General features: G+C 36.3%; 1 protein-coding gene across 4 annotated transcripts in view; it reads right to left on the bottom strand.

The window, feature by feature from the left end:
* Nucleotides 1-312: 312 nt before the first annotated feature.
* LOC133796511 (DNA repair protein REV1) overlaps nucleotides 313-14,772 on the bottom strand; it is a 60,286-nt gene continuing 45,826 nt past the window's right edge. For 2 of the 4 annotated variants that reach the window (XR_009875471.1, XR_009875478.1), the window contains exons 24-25: nucleotides 734-904; nucleotides 313-593 (exon numbers count right to left, since the gene is read on the bottom strand). The gene's annotated coding sequence lies outside the window, so the exon portion shown is untranslated. Of the gene's footprint in view, nucleotides 594-733; nucleotides 905-9,311; nucleotides 9,513-14,772 lie in introns of those variants that run through there. The other 2 variants (XR_009875475.1, XM_062234093.1) reach the window with 1 other exon arrangement.

The raw sequence follows: 14,772 nt of genomic DNA, 5'->3' as shown, positions 1-14,772 counted from the left end.
ATGTTACAAGTAAATAAAATCTTCATGACATTTATCTTAAAAAAAAAAAGGAGAGACTATTTATAATATCACAACCATACGTGGCGTATAATTGAATTATGCTCTTTCTTCAGTCTAGGGCTTGGCTTGGCTTGTCGTATTTTCTTTTCCTACTTGCGAAAGAAAGTCGTGTGTACTACGCAACTCAAATTCCAATATGTACAGCACTGGTAACTGCAATTGACTCGATCAACCAGCACAGGCCAAAACTAAAGAAAAATTCAGACCATATTTACATTTACAAAAAGGACCACACCCACCCACCCACCCACCCACCCATCGTATCAAACAATTCCCTCTCTCTCCCACAACTACAAGCATTGAGGCCCAAGGAACCGTGTCCCTTACATAAGCCGATCATCTTCATGACATTTTTTTTTTAACAATCTAACGAGGTTTTGTACACAAATCAGTGACTGTTTCCAAAAATTCTTGGCAGAACCCAGTCCGCCGAGTTACCTCCTCCACAAAATTTGAGTGTTTATGCCATAGCATTCGGAGCAGAAAATACTCTTTAAGTTGGGGGCTTACGTAGTCTAGTAACTTTCATAAACCTTGTATGCGAAACAAAAACAAACAAAAAAACTTAGTTAGCAACCAGATGATACAGCCTGAAGAGACAAAGCTCTACGCTTGAAAACATAAGCTGTAGGAAATATTATAAACTCGAACTGTATTTGAGGGGAAAAGGTACCTATAATTTGGCTGGCTGGGTCATGCATGTAACAAGTTGACCACAACACAGTACTAATGGAGTGACATGAACAGCGGAGAAATTAGGAAAATATCACGAGAAATAGATGGAGACACTCATCAGCAGCTGCAACAGTTCCGTTGTTGTGGTCATGATGTAAGTATGTCCGACCTGAAATACATTTTAACAATACTTGCAATTAAAGAGAATGAGATCTGAAACTGAATGCAAGGAGAGACATAAGGTGGCCTTACAGGTTCAATTCTCTTCTATAATCATGACAAATCATAAATATGGAAGTAACAAAATAATATCAACTTAGACATGCACCAAGAAAAAAGAAAGCGTGACTGCTCATCAGTTTTGTTTGTTTTATTTATACATACACTAATTTAAATCAAATGCCACATAAATAATATAAAAAGAGAAAAGTAAGTTAAAAAAAGGAGCATAAATTACAAAAACATTTAAATATCCAATAGAATAACTTACAGGGCCGAAAATATGCTTCAAAATTATTTAAAACTTTATTTACAACATTGTAAATTATTCTAAATTTATCAAAAATTTACAGGATGTCTTAAAAAATTATAATATACATTATCATATAAAAAAATGAGATTACATCTATCCAAATGCTGAAAACACGATGAAGTGCACCCATTTTTTTGGGGCGCACTCAAGAATTTCTCACAACTACATACTAATGAAACTTTTTGGAGAATAGTTTCTGATATTTTAAGGAAATTCTACCATGCACACCATATTTTTGGTGTATTGGTACACCCCTGTTTTCAGTATCTAGATGATTTTCGGGAATTTTTTTGTAATGATCATGTATATTGTAGCTATTTAGAACGTCTTACAAATTTTCAGGAGCCAAAAGTATGGTTTAAATAATTTGTTGCACGCGTGACTATTTTCTATGTGCATAGAAAGTATCCTGTTTGAACCCTATTTTCGGCATTATAAACTATTCGAAATTTCCTAAAAATTTACAGTATGTTTTAAATAATTACAATGTACACGATCATTAAAAAAAAAATTACGCCGAAAATCATCAAGGTACCAAAAACAGAAATGGGGCTCACCGATACACCCAAAAGTAGGGGTGCACAGGAGAAACACTCGATACTTTATTGATACATGTGGTTTGGAGAAAAATCATTCGTCATTTTTCATTAGGACAAATGCCTATTAATAGGCATAATACAACTGTACAATTTCTAAAAATCAAGAACCAAAATATTTACGTATCATTGTTTTCCTAAAAACTTGATTCTAATTAATACAAAATATTTACACAATCTTCATAATAATCTACACTCCCCCCTCAAGCAGGGCTGTGTATGTCAAACATACACAGCTTGCATGTTAACTCATTAAACATAGTTGTGGGAAGAGCGTTGGTAAGAACATCTGTTGTTTGAAGTCTTGATGGAGTATAGACAGTTTGAACCGTGGCGCTTTCAATCTTCTCAGTGATGAAGTGCCTATCAATCTCAATATGCTTCGTCCTATTGTGGTGAATAGGATTTTTAGCAATGCTAATAGCAGCCTGATTATCACAAAGTAACTTGATTGGCTCTCCTTCGAATAGTCTCATTTCACAAAGTAATCTTTTCAGCCAGATTCCTTCACAAACGCCTAGAGCTAGAGCTCTAAACTCTGCTTCAGCTCAACTTCTAGACACCACACACTGTTTCTTACTTCTCCATGTTACTTCTCCATATTACTCGTACAATATCCTGAAGTACTCCTCCTATTTGTTATATCTCCTGCCCAATCTGCATCAGTGTAGACTTGGATCTCTCTGCTATCACTTTTCTTGAACAGAAGACATTTTCCTAGATTCATCATGAGGTATCTTAAGATTCTTATAACTACCTCCATGTGTTCTTCAATATGATTATTCATGAACTGACTAACAACACTGACTAAGAAACCAATGTTAGGTCTTTTATGAGATAGGTGAATGAGGCGTCCTACTAGCCTTTGATATCTCCCCCTATCCACTAGTGTCTTGTCCATTCCTGAACCAATCTTCTTATCGGAATCCATTGGTGTAGAGGCAGGTTTACATCCAAGCATTCCTGTTTCCTTCAATAAGTCGAGAACATACTTTCGTTGAGAAATAAAGATACCTTTCTGTGATCGAGCAATTTTCATGCCAAGAAAATATCGAAGATTTCCAAGATCTTTAATCTCAAATTCTTCAGCTAAGAATTTTCACAATTTTTCCATTTCTTCCTTGTAGCCGCCTGTCAATATGATGTCATCAACATAAACGATTGGGATAGCTATCCTTTTATCTGATGAGAATTTGACGAACAGAGTGTGGTCTGCTTGACATTGAGTATACCCATTCTGAATGATTGATTTAGCGAATCTGCCAAACCATGCTCTTGGAGACTGTTTGAGATCATACAAGGACTTCTTGAGTTTGCAAACTGTCCTTATTTGAAGAATTCTCAAAGCCTGGTGGAATGTCCATAGAGACTTCTTCTAGGTCACTATTTAAGAAAGCATTCTTCACATCAAGTTGGTGTAGAGGCCAGTCTTTGTTTGCAACAAGGGACAACAATACACGTACAGTGTTGAGCTTGGCAACAGGTGCGAAGGTTTCTTGATAATTCCGTAGGACTGAGTGAAGCCTTTAGCTACCAGACTCGCTTTGAACCTCTCAATACTACCATTTGCTTTGTGTTTAACGATAAAGACCCATTTGCAACCCACAGATCTTTTTCTAGGTGGTAGATTTGTGCTTCTCCACGTATTGTTCTTCACGAGACCATTGATCTCTTCTTCTACAGCTCTTTTCCATCATGGATTAGTTAGAGCTTCTTGAATTGTATAGGGAATCTGTATATTATCAATAATACACACAAATGCCTGATATGATGGTGATAATACCTTATAGGACACAAAGTCATCAATTGGGTGTTTTGTACGTGTACGAACTCCCTTTCTCAATGCAATAGGCAAATCATCATTTAACTAAACAACATTATCACAATTAAAATTACTCAAACCTGAATGGGTTTCTAGAGAGTGAGGACCTGGTTCCGATTCATGGAGTTGCTCCAGATGTGTTGTGGGTTCTATATCCATACCAGATTTTTTCCTTCTCGTATAAACACGAATTTCTTTGATTTCTGGTTCTTGATTAGGAGCAAGAGTTTTGGTTCTTGACTTGGAGCAAGAGTCTCAGATGAATCTGGAGTGTCTTCGATGATTTGAGAAAATGAGTAATTTACGTCTTGACTGATGGAAGGAGGATGCTGAGAGGTGGAAGGATCTTCATGATGAGTGAGTGGAGGTTGAGTATTCGTAATCGGAGTAATATCCCAAAGATGAGATTCATTAGTATTCTCCCCTTGAATCTCAGATTTGTAATAAGCATGATTTTCGAAAAATATAACATCCATAGAGTTGTACATTTTCCGAGTTAGAGGAGAATAACATTTGTACCCATTTAGATGAGAGGAATAACCAATGAAGATGCATTTGATAGCTTTAGGGTCAAGCTTACTCCAATTTTGAGAGCGATGGTGAACAAAAGTTGTGCAACCAAACACCTTAGGATCGAGAAGACTAATAAATTTTGTATGAGGAAATGCTTGCAAGATTTTTTGACATGGCGTTTGAAAATTGAGGACCCTAGATGGAATTCTATTGATAAGATAGGTAGCTGTAAGAATAGCTTCACCCCATAAATATTTAGGAACATAGGTGGAAAACATGAGAGAGCGAGCAACTTCTAAGAGATGTCTATTTTTCCGTTCAGTAATTCCATTATGTTGAGAAGTATCAACACAAGAGCTTAAGTGAATAATACCTTGTTTTGTGAGATAAGGACTGAGAATGGAATAAAAAAAACTTTGACATTGTCTGTTTTGAGAATTTGAAGCTTTGTGTTGAATTGAGTTTGAATCATAGAATCAAAATTTTTGAAGATTTCACTCGCATTAGATTTTGCTTTCATGAGAAACACCCAAGATAACCTAGTATGATCATTAATAAACGATACAAACCATTTTTGCCTAGAAATATTGTTGACACGTGAGGGGCCCCACACATCACTATGAATCAATGAAAAAGACTTGGAAGATTTATATGATATTCTAGGATAGTGATTTCGAGTGTGTTTCACAAATTGACATTTTCACAGCAAAAAGAGTTTGGATTTTTATTAATAAATAAAGATGGAAACATCTTTGACAGATACACAAAATTTGGATGACCAAGACGAAAATGCCTTAACATAATATCATGACTATTATTATTTAAAGAAAACAAATTGAAATTTTGAGATAGGCTGGTGGTTGGAGAGTCATCTTGTAGGATATAGAGTCCTGAACACATCTTAGCACTGCCAATCATCTTCCCCGAATCCAATTCTTGAAACACACAAATTTGAATCAAACTTAGTCACACAATTGTAGTCTCGAGTAAATTTACTAATGGAGAGTAAATTACAATCTAGCTTACGCACATAGAGAACAGAAGTATGATTTAAGTTTATGTTCACTGAACCCGAGCCCTTAACTTTGGAGGATTTGTTGTCCGCTATTTTCATAGTATAATGCTCTAGACTTGTGTGAAATTCGGAAAAAATATTTGCATCTCTAGTCATATGGTCTGAAGCTCCAGATTCAAGAATCCAATGGTTAGTGGATCTTTTATTGACAAAAGAGCTATTGAATGATTACCTTTTATGGCCAACAACCCTGTACCATTATCGTTCGACTCTACAGTAGTTTGCGACTTGCTTAAGAGTTTCTTGAGTACCTTCAACTGCTCTTTAGTGAAAGGTGATGAATCTGACCCATCCTCTTTACCTCTGGGATCGGTGATAGCAACAGCATTTCCATGACTCTCTGTCCTTATCTTTCCATGGCTTGGGATTCCAATCAGCAGGCTTCCCATGAAGTTTCCAACATGTTTCTTCTATGACAGAATTCACACCAAGGACGTCCCCTTTGTTGTCAAATGTCTTGGTTGGCACCCTGAAATCGTCCCCAGGCAGCAAGAGCAGAGGATTCCTAGTTGGGTTGAGGAGAACCCATCATGACCTATTTCCTACTTTCTTCATGCCTAACCTCTAAGAAGGCTTCTTTGACTTTGAGAAAAGGTTTCATACTCATAATTCTACTCCGGATAGCATCAAGATCCTTATTGAGCAAGTTCGCTTTTTATCCACTGTACTCCGGTATAGAGTAGTGTCTTAAGCACACTTCCAAGAATAGGTCTCAACATGTCCAACTGTTGCCAATAACAAGTGAGAGTGTTGAATTACTGAGTGATCGAGTTATCTTCTTGACGGAGATCATAAAGCACAGCTTCAATCTCGAATAACTCAGATGTATTTTCTGACCTTGAATAGGAGTCTTTAACCGCATCCCAAAGTTCTTTGGCTATAGAATATAGAACATTTTCTCTTATATCGTTATCCATAGAGTTGATTAGCCATGATTAGTCACAAATATTTGGAAAAAAATTTATGTATATTATTTCTATTCTTTGAACATATATTTATACAAGTATATGATAGGTGTGAACTGAATCACAAATATACAGAAAATAAATTAGTAAATTAATAAGTTTCCTAGAATAAGAATAGTTATCAAATCTTTGAATATTTGATAGCCTTACAAGAATCATTCTAAGTTAGGAATGTTCCTAAAAACAGTCTGATTTTCCCACACTCCCCCTCAAGCTGGTTTAAAAATATCCTCCATAGTTAGCTTGCTATTCAAAAAATCAAACTGTTTTTTAAACAATCATTTTGTGAATACATCAGCTACTTGTTGTTCAGTAGGAATATAAATCATACACACTAAATCATCCTCTATTTTCTCCTTAATAAAATGCTTGTCCACTTCCACATGTCTTGTACGAACATGCAAAACTGGATTGTGTGAAATTGAGATAGCAGCCTTGTTATCATAGTACAACTTCATAAGAGATGACTGTGATACCTTCAATTCTTCAAGTAGCCTTCTTGTCCACAAGATCTCACAAATACCTTGAGCAACAGCTCTAAATTCTGCTTCAGCACTACTTCTAGCAACCACACTTTGTTTTTTACTTCTCCATGTAACTAAGTTACCTCCAACAAACGAACAATAGCCTGAGGTAGACCTATCCACTACACTACCAGTCCAATGTGCATCTGTGTGTGTCACAATTTGTAGATGGCCCTGTGGTTTGAACATGAGTCCTTTCCCAGGTGCTCCCTTTAAGTATCTCAAAATTCTGTAAACGGCTTTGAAGTGTTTTGCTCCAGGTGAGTGCATGAACTGACTCACCATACTCACTGCGAATGCTATATCCGGACGTGCGTGAGATAGATAAATCAGTCTTCCAACCAGCCTTTGATAGCACTCTCTGTCCTTTACATTCACTACTTGAGCGGGTTGCAATTTTTCGTATGGTTCAACCGGTGTTTCAACAGGCTTACACCCCAACAAACCAGTCTCGTTAAGAAGATCAAGGACATATTTTTGCTAATTTACAAAGATACCTTCTTTGGACCTAGCAAACTCCATTCCAAGAAAGTATTTTAATGCACGCACCCAAGTTCTTGATTTCAAATTCTTCAACCAACTTCTTCTTTAGAGCTTCTAGTTCACAATAATCACTCCCTGTTAGCACAATATCATCTACGAAAACAATTAAGATAGCACCTTTACCTTCCTTTGAATGTTTATAAAACATAGTATGATCAGCTTGACTTTAAGTGTATCCATTGTGTTTTATCACCTTTCCAAAACGCTCGAACCATGCTCTTGGAGACTAATTAAGTCCGTACAAGGACTTCTTCAGTTTGCACACTTTTCCCCCTTCAAAACTCTTCTCAAAGCCAGGAGGAGGACTCATAAATACCTCTTCTTCCAGATCTCCATTAAGAAATGCATTTTTTACCTCTAATTGATGTAACAGCCAATTAGAATTCACTGCTAGGGAAAGAAGCACTCGGATAGAGTTTATTTTTGCTACAGGAGCAAACGTTTCTTAATAATCTATCCCATAGGTTTGAGTGAAGTCTTTTGCAACAAGCCTAACTTTATATCTCTCAATACTCCCATCAGCTTTGGTTTTTACTGTAAAAACCCACTTGCAGCCTATAACTTTTTTCTTCTTAGGTAGCTCAACCATCTCCCAAGTATCATTCTTTTTTAAGGCATTCATTTCTTCAAACACTGCTAATTTCCAAGCTAATTCCTCTAGTGCTTCTTGTATGTTTCTAGGCACAACAAGGTCTGAAATATTTGTGGTAAATACTCTATGAGTTTCAGACAGTTGGTTATATGAAATATATTTGGCAATAGGGTATTTAGTACAGGCTCGGGTCCCTTTCTAATGGCAATAGGAAGGTGCAGATCTGAGTTAATGTTTCTTGGTGCTATTTCTATAGAAGGCTCGGATTCAGGATTAGTAACACTTGGAGGCAGATGATGAATAGAATGAGAATTGTTACCTGGAGTATTCAGATGACCATCACTCAGGGCTTCAAATTGATCAGGTTCTGAGATGAGTTGCTGGTCTTTATTTCTTTCAATGACATTCTTTCTAGTATAAACCACAGGCTAAAGATTTTGACGATTTTTAATCAATCGTAGTATTTCTTTATCTAACAGACCAATTTCAGATCCAATTTCAATAGTTTGAACACCTTTAAGAGAAGGAGAAGCATCCAATATAATATTCGGTAAAGGAACAAGTTCCCAAAAATTTGATTCTTCTAAATTCTCCCCCTGAATTAAATTTTTCTAAAAATATGTAGTTTCCAGGAAAGAAATATCCATTGAAATATAAATTTCTTCTGTAAGAGGATTGAAACACTTATATCCTTTTTTATTAAGGGATACCCAAGAAAAACACATTTTTCAGCTCTTGGTTCAAATTTAGACCTAGACCTTTTAGGAATGTGTACATAAGCAGTACAACCAAAAAATTTTAAGGGTTAATTCAGAATAAATCCGAGAACTAGGAAAAAAAATTTGAAACAAGATAAAGGAGTTGTGTACTGTAAAACACGAGTAGGCATCCTGTTAATCAAATAAGAGGCAGTAAGTACGGCATCTCCCCACAAGTATTTAGGTATATTCATGTAAACATCATAGCCCTAGCAACTTCTAACAAGTGTTTATTTTTGCATTCAACTAAGCCATATTGTTCAGGGGTGTCAGGACATGAAGATTGATGTAATATGCCTTTTCCACTTAAAAAACTGCCTAGAATTTTATTAAAATATTCTGTACCATTATCAGATCTTAAAATGCTGATTTTAGTTTGAAATTGGGTTTCAATCATAGAATAAAAATCAGTAAATTTTTTTGCAACTTCAGACTTTTCTTTCATTAAGTAAACCCAACAAAGATGAGTATGGTCATCTATAAACGTAACGAACTATTTTTTACATGGTGATCTTAGAAGGTCCCCAAACATCACTATGAAAAAAAGATAAAATGGATTAGAAGGACAATTAAGATTTTTGGATATAAGATTTACGTTGACTCTTGGCTAGTAAACAACTATCACAATGAAAGAATAATTGATTTAATTTCTTAAATAAACCAGGAAACAAACGTTTTAAATAAGAGAAACTAGGATGGCCCAATCAATAGTGTCTAATCATTATTTGATCATAAACAGAAAAAGAACTGATACTACTAAGTCCTTGAGCAATTTTATTATTAGATAGAATATTCTCAAAATAGTAGAGACCATTACTCATCCTAGCACTGCCAATCGTCTTCCCCGAGCTCCGGTCCTGAAAAATACAACGAGATTCATAGAAAATAACACAACAATTAGAATCTCTGGATAATTTACTAACAGATAGGAGATTACTATGAAGTTGGGGAACATGGAGAACAGATTTAAGATCTATTCCCTCAGATATTTTAATTAAACATTTCCCTGCAATTGGTGATAAACTACCATTAGCTATCCTAACTTTACTAGTACCTAAACAAGGTTTATAGGATTTAAATATGTGAGGAATTGGTCATATGGTCAGAGGTTCCGGAATCCATTATCCACGAAGTGGATGTTGAAAGAAAAGAATGGAGAGCATGTTTTTCATTACCTGTATGTGCCACAGAAGCAATAGAATTACCAGAGGGTTGCAGAGTAGATTTCAATAATGTTTGAAGATACTCCATTTGCTCTTTAGTAAAGGGGCTGGTTTCAGCTTCATTTGTTGTAGGTGCTCCACGTCCACGCCAAGATTTGCTCTTCCAGTTTGCTGGTTTTCCATGAATCTGCCAGCAAGTCTCACAAGTATGGCGAGGTTTGTTACAAAAGTCGCACCACACCCGTGGTTTCTCATCAGATTTGTTTCGAGGCAGGTTTAAAGCTTCCTCCCATATTGGAAGCCAAGGCTGATCCCTCAACAATAGTTCCAGCAGCCTTCTTTCCCAACATGACGTTCCTTCGACTTTCTTCCCTTCTCACCTCAGCGAACACCTCACTAATAGGAGGCAGCGGTGGTCTACCAATAATTCTCCCCCTTACCTCATCAAACTCAACATTAAGGCCAGCTAAGAACTTGTAGATCCGATTATTCTCAACAGTTTTCTTATGATGTCGTCCATCCTCAGTAGATTTCCATTCATAAGTATCAAAGAGATCAACATCCTGCCATATTCTTTTAAGAGAAGTGAAATATTTAGTAATAGTATCCTCACCTTGTTTTATGTCACTGAGTTTGAGATTCAACTCAAAAATCTAAGATTGATTCTCCAAGTCAGAATACATCTGATTTACATTGTCCCAGAGTTCCTTAGTAGTTGGATAACACATGTAGTTGGAGCTGATTTCTCCTTCCATAGAGTTAACAAGCCAAGTCATCACCATAGAGTTCTCTGCGTCCCAGGCAGCGTACATCGGATCGTCGTCCTTGGGAGTCTTCTCTCCCGTTAGGTAGCCCATCTTCCCATGTCCTCGCATGTACATCCGAATTGACTGAGACCATCTCAAAAAATTATCACCATTAAGTCGAATGGTGGTGATTTGAACTGGGTGAGATTCAGGGGTAATTTTAGAGGATTCAACAGTATTAGGAATGGCTGGACTGGATTCTTGGGCTGGAGTGGATTCTTGGGTAACATTTGACATGGTGGCTGAGGGAAATGAAGAAGGCAGAGAGAGAAAGGGTAGGTTCGGCTCTGATACCAAGTCACAAATATTGGGGAAAAATTTTATGTATATTATTTCTATTCAGTGAACATATATTTATACAAGTATATAGTAGGTGTGAACCGAATCACAAATATACAGAAAATGAATTAGCAAATTAATAAGTTTCCTAGAATAAGAATAGCTGTTAAATCTTTGAATATTTGACAGCCTTACAAGAATCATTCTAAGTTAGGAATGTTCCTAAAAATAGTCTAATTTTCTCACAGATTATCCGCCTTCCAAGATTTATACGTAGGATTGACTTTTGGAATTTCAATCTCCCCTGTGAGATAGTCTTCTTTTCCTTTTCCTCCGATGTACATCATTATTGACTGAGACCATTGTAGGTAATTATGACCGTTCAATTTGTGGCTGGCGACTAGAGAAATTGCCTCGTTGTGAGAGGAGGATCCCGTTGTAATAATCAAATGAGTGAGAGAGGGATAAGAGGAAGCTTCGAAACCATTTTCTGCCGACATGCTGAAAGTAAACACTTACAGGATATTATTGACTGGGCTGGAGACGGTAGCTGGGCATGAGGCTTGCGACTAGGTTGGATGTGGTGACTGAGCCAAATGGCTTGATTTTACTGGAGATATGCGACTTTACCAAGAACAGGGGCTATCGGTGCCAGAGAAGACAACCAACGCTCCAACTGACTGAAACTAAAGCTACCGGCGCCGGAAGAGGCAACCGAAGCTTGATTAATGAGATTACCATTGGGTAAGCTCTGATACCATGCAGTTTGGAGAAAAATCATTCGTTATTTTTCATTAGAACAAATACCTATTAATAGGCATAATACAACTGTACAATCTCTAAAAATCAGGAACCACGATATTTACGTATTATTGTTTCCCTAAAAAATTGATTCAAATTATTACAAAATATTTACACAATCTTCATAATAATCTACAATACAACCAAGAATTTATATAGAGAAAAGGATTAGGAAAAATATTTTCAGATTCTTAAGATTTTTGAAAAATATTTTCATATTCACTGTTTTCCTTGCGATTTTGGCACTTTTTTGGAAGAAGATAATCAGGGAAAAAAAATCATTAATTAACCAATCAGCATCCGAATCTTCACTTGAGAAAATGGAAAAAAAAAACAGCTCATCTTAAAAAAAAAGGTGACATTCAATGTAGATAAGAAACTTTTTTGATACTGGATGAAAACACCTACTTACCCTTTTTGATTTGGGGGTACCCTACAAAGACACATTTTCTAGCTCTAGGATCCAACTTTCCTTTATTGTGATCATGTATATAAACAAAGGCAACACACCCAAAAATTTTAAGTGGAAAATCATTAGAGTCTAGAAGAAGCAATGCATGTCTTGAAACATTGTAGTGGAGTTTGAAATGCTAATACTTTTGAAGGCATCTTATAGATCAAATAAACAACTATAAGAATAGCCTCTCTCCATAAATTTTTTGAAACATTAATTGAAAACCTCAATGATCTAGCACCTTCTAATAGATGCTTATTCTTCCTCTCAACCACTCTACTTTGATGGGGTGTACAAGTGCAAGAACTTTAATGAACTATTCTCTTGTCAACAAAAAATTCTCCCAAAATCTTGTTAAAGTATTCTTTGCCATTGTCACTTCCAAAAATTTGAATGCATGTTTGAAATTTTGTTTGAATCATATTAAAAAGGCTTTTAAACAAATGCAGCATCAAATTTTTCATGAAGTAAAAAGACCTTAGAAACGCAAGTATGATGATCAATAAAGGTTATGAACCATTTGTTTCCAAACATGATTTTAATTCGTGAGGACCCCAAACATCACAATGAATCTTGGTAAATAATTTAGTGGCTTCATAAGGTTGAGAAGAAAAAGAAGTGCTATGATGTTTTGCGAGCTCACAAATTTCACATTTAAACAAAGATGGATTTTTATTCAAGAAAAACATGGGAAATAAATATCTCAAATAATGAAAAATGAGATGTTCTAATCGAAAATGTCATAACAGAATTTCATTCTCGTTAAAATTGGAAATAGAATTGAGACAAGTCCTCTAGCATTGCCTATTTGATAAAATATAGACCTCCAACTTGCCTAGCACTGCCAATCATCTTCCCATAGTCAAATCGTGAAATTGACAATCATAAGAGGAAAACTTAGTCTAAAAATTTTGATCACGAGTTAATTTGCTGACTGACAATAGATTGCAAAAAATCTTAGGAACATGCAGAATATTATGAAGGAGAAAAGTAGTGGAAATAACAATGGAACATTTCCCGGCTACATCTGAGAAAGTGCCATCATATTTCCTGCACATGAATGATACGAAGTGAACAATTCAGCAGAACCACTCATATGATCGAAAGCTCTATAATCAATGATCCAAGACACATTAGATGCATCATTGAGACATGACAAAGCAAGATGATTACCTTTTTGGACAAAAGAACAAGAAGGATTTGTGGAGTTTTGGAACTGAAGAACTTTACAAAGTTGATCTATCAATTCCTTTGTGTGGCAGCGGTTCACACTTTGAATCAGTAATGTGGGATTTGGGAATTGTCTCCTAGTGACTTTCTTTTTTAGCTTGCCATGGATCTTCCAAAATGTATTCCATGGACGCTTGCAATGACCACAAGGTTTCTTTGTGTTGGTCTTCCTCGTACCTCAACATCGCCTCCTCCAGACGCAAGAATTGAACTTTCATATCCTACTTGTTATCAAATCATCACCTTATGTCTTGTTTCTTCACATCGAACTACAGAGAAAACTTCACACATAAAGGGCAGCGCTATCCTTCCAACAATCCGGCCTCATACGTCATCTAGATCTTGATTGAGACGAGCAAGAAAAACATAAACTATCTTTCTCTTTTCATTTCTTGTGACGAACACTATGATGAGGTAACGACAATCCCAATCATCCTCATAGCACAAATCCAACTATTTCCATAGTGTAACAATTTGTAATGCCCCGAAATCCCTAATGCGGTTTAATGGCTGGATTAGTAGGCTGGGAGGGCCATAACTGTTTAATTATGCCATTAAATGATAATGTGCATGTTTATGTGAATTATATTATAATATGATGTTATATGCAAGCATGTGGGTCCACATTTGATTATTAGGGTGTTTTGGTAATTTGGCCCGTTGAGGGCATATTTGTGTATTTAGGTGCATATTGTGAGTTATGGATGAGATCTCATTATTATGGAGATATATTCGAGCTATTCGGCATGAGACAGTCTTATATTGTAAATTAGCGGTTTTGTCATAACGGGGTCTTTTATTGGGATATTGAGTAATGAGAATGTTTATTTGATGATAAATTAGGAGTTATTGAGATCAGGAGGAAATTCTGGGAGTTTTGACTATAATGTCCCTAGGGGTGTTTTCGGGACCCCGAGCATTAGGTTTTATTTGAGGTTACTTAAGCTTGAAGTAGCTCGTCAGATAGAACCGTACGTTAGAAAACACTTTTTCTCTTTCCCGTTAGTTCATTTTACCGTTCGAGGCAATTTCGAAGAAATCTTGAGTTCTAGGAGTCGGAATCAAGCGAGGATCGAGGCATAGCGATCCTAGGAAAGATTAGAAGCTTCTTGACTGAAGGATTTGACGAGAAACAACCCAATCTAAGGTAATCTAAGCTTTAAGTTTTGAGTTTTTAGAGTTTCTAAGCTTCGAATTGGATTTTGTGAATTGTTGAGTTTTTGGTTCGTTTGAGCCTCGGGATTTGATGGTTTTGGATCATTGGGGAGTTTGGGAACTTTGATTTTTGGATTTGGAAGTGTTTAGGTATGTTTTTGGAGAGTTTGGGATGAAGGAAATCGGGTTTATGGTTGGTTCTGGGTGGGGGGCCGCGGCCTTGTTCTTG

The sequence above is a fragment of the Humulus lupulus genome, chromosome 1 (assembly GCF_963169125.1).
Source record: "Humulus lupulus chromosome 1, drHumLupu1.1, whole genome shotgun sequence".
NCBI classification, from domain to species: Eukaryota; Viridiplantae; Streptophyta; class Magnoliopsida; order Rosales; family Cannabaceae; genus Humulus; species Humulus lupulus.
The sequence above is the reverse complement of the archived record's forward strand: the minus strand, read 5'-3'. Positions and strand labels throughout refer to the sequence as shown.